This window comes from Triticum aestivum, chromosome 5B (genome assembly GCF_018294505.1).
Source record: "Triticum aestivum cultivar Chinese Spring chromosome 5B, IWGSC CS RefSeq v2.1, whole genome shotgun sequence".
Classification (NCBI taxonomy): Eukaryota; Viridiplantae; Streptophyta; class Magnoliopsida; order Poales; family Poaceae; genus Triticum; species Triticum aestivum.
This window is the reverse complement of record NC_057807.1, coordinates 627,136,287-627,139,133: the sequence shown is the minus strand read 5'-3', so window position 1 is coordinate 627,139,133 and position 2,847 is coordinate 627,136,287. Positions and strand designations below refer to the sequence as shown.

The 2,847-nt window shown below is 41.5% G+C and overlaps 1 pseudogene; it reads right to left on the bottom strand.

The window, feature by feature from the left end:
* Nucleotides 1–1,547: 1,547 nt before the first annotated feature.
* LOC123113754 (protein argonaute MEL1-like) overlaps nt 1,548–2,847 on the bottom strand; it is an 8,643-nt pseudogene continuing 7,343 nt past the window's right edge.

Sequence of the window (2,847 nt, the reverse complement as noted above, 5' to 3'; positions counted from 1 at the left end):
CCTTACCTACTCTGGTTTTCCTTGGCAGTCTTTCCGCATCGTGAACAAGGAGTGGGAGTACTCACACAAGAAGGGCTTCAAGTGCACGTTTGAGCGTGGGATTCTTCATCTCTATTTCAACTTCAAGCGATACCGCTACAGGCGATAGATACCCACACAGCAGAAAGAACTGGATCATTGATTGGCCTATTAGAAGTTGGTTCTCTGTTTCTCGCTTGAGAGTGTTCTTACAGGATAGATCCCGCATCACAGAAGTCATCCGAGTAGGCATGCTTGAATTGGTTCCTGTACCAAAATATGAACATACCAAACAGTTGGATAGTTTGTATCAAATTTTTGTGGCACTTGCTACCTTGATTCAAATGGAGATAACGGTGTAGCACAAATTCAAAGTTTCTGTACATGTATGCTAAGCATTCTTATATGCCCTTCATGCGGGATGGATATTTTTGAAACCAACAAAAGAGACAGATATATTATGTGTTATGTGTAGTTCGAGCTAATTATTGTTAGAAGAAACATGGCCTATGCATATATAGGCTCGCACAAATTTCAGGCTGTTAGCCAGGTATACATCTTCAAAGTAGAGGAAAGAAATGAAGAGGGAAAATACATGTGCCGTCCTCGCGATCTTTGTATCTTATCTGTGTTCTGAAGCTTGTCATCTTTGTTTCTCATCTGTGTTGTGAACCTTTTTGTTTTCTGGCACAAACAGAGATTTTATTCATCCATCGACACAAAAGTAGAGCCTGAAGCTTCCAAAAAGGAACAAGTTTAGAACGGCACACAGTAAAGTGACACATGATTGTGCACTAACACGGTTAGGCTTTTGCGGTCGGTTGTATGCCTACTAACTATACCAAAACGACTTATATAGAAAGGTGCAGTCTGATGGTTTTGAGAAGTTAATCCTTTGAAGCAACACTATGGGAACTTGTGTATATGACATGGAATTCTGTCTACAAGAGTGAGAACTCTGAAAACTCTTCTGAGCAATAAGAACAAAGATGTATTGGGCAAACGCCAATTCATGGCTTACCAATTTGGATCTTTAGCCTAAGTCCAAGCCCAGCAACTCAAACAGCCTAAAGCTTACCAAAAGGAACAAGTTTACAAGGACACAAAGTGAAGTGTAGTGAAGCTTGTGACCACATTATGGGTACAAACATGCTTACCACAAACTCCATGAAATTCATAGTACTAGAAACTAAAAATCCTGCCTCTTGTGAAAACTTGTCCTTGGAAGCAACCTCTTTGAGAGCTTTGTGTTAAAACAATGGAGATGACTTTGGAAACTCTTCTGCAAAGAACCAGGAGTAAAATAAAAGACAAGCTGTTCAAAGGCCAATTCGGCTGTGGAATCTAAAACCTGCTAACAGTTTTGGATTCTGGACAAGCCCGAGTGCAAGCCAAGAGAAGCTCAAGCAAGTCGCTCCTCTGACTTGAATCCAGAACCAAAATAGTTCACCAGATCCCAGCCACAAAGCCAAAGAAGAATCAAACTTAAAGAACCCAAAGATCAGAACAGCACAGAACAATATGGCAACTAGCAAAACCACCTGGTAACTTAAACCACTTGCATTGGATAGATCTCAAGTAGAGTTGAAGGTAACAAAGACAGAGTCATAGATATCCTGGCTACTATGAACTGAACAAGATAACTATGAGCAACAGGCTCCACGGCAAAACAGATTCATCGCCATCTCAGGTTCTCTCACACACAACTCCAGGGTACGGTAGGGCAGGTCGCACAAGGAACAGCTCCACTGGAGCTCAGCAGTAGAACATGACGTCCTTGACGTTGTCCTTGATCTTTGGGAGCTGGCGCACCACCACAGGGCCCTCCCGGCGCAATCACCACCTGCCTGCTGCTCCCAGGGGTTGACCCGCCGTCTGAGCCGTTCCCTTCCATAAATAAACAAGTGGTATTGTGTTCATCAATAAACTAGCAGAGGAATGGAAACTACTCATCGATAAACTAAGGCTCATTTTCAGGAAGTGCAACAATTTAAAGCTTTAGACCAAAGGCCCTCAAGTACACAGATTCATGAAGGAATGTCAAGGAACCAGTGTGGACATTAAATGTCTACAGCTGCTAGAACTACCATCAGGGTAAGCAAACATATATACTAATCTATTATAGCAAGAGGCATAAAAGCTCAGGCAAAAATATTAATGTCCACAAGGAAATGCTCAGGCTCTGGGAGTAATTACCTTCACTCGGTGATCGCCTCCTCAATATCAAACTTATCTTCGTCTTTTGACTTGTTAACTTCGTCTTTTAAAAGTTCCTGGATAACTTTGGCCACAAAGTTTCCTAAAATTTGTGGCACTGGAACATGTGTGAAGTAAACTGGAAACTGTTTAAGGAAAGAAACTATTATCCATTTGAAAAACAAATATCCACAGAAAGCAATGAAATGTTATGGATTCTTACGATTCTTCCATGCGTCTCATAGTTCCGCAACAGCTTGAAGCAACCCCAAGGTGTATTAGGATACTGGCGATGAAGAACGTCACGCATGTAAACTATCTGAGGGTTAAAGACATAGTTGTTTTTTGCTGCCGGCCATGCCAGGCAAGATGCTCTATTGACAACCTTCTGAAACTCTATCTTCTTGCTGTCAGAAAGTGAATCATACAGTTTTAAAAGGCTGAACTGAATCCTTGCTGCATATAAAGAAAGTGAAGTTTAGTAAATACAGTTTCCTGCCAACTTAGGATGGACATTCAAATGAAAACTCACCAATTTGATGCGGACTTTTGAAGGCAAAAGAGTTTCTTTTATATCTGGCCATCCAATCTCCAGTGCACTCAGGATCCTTTAGCAGACTCAGAAAATCATCC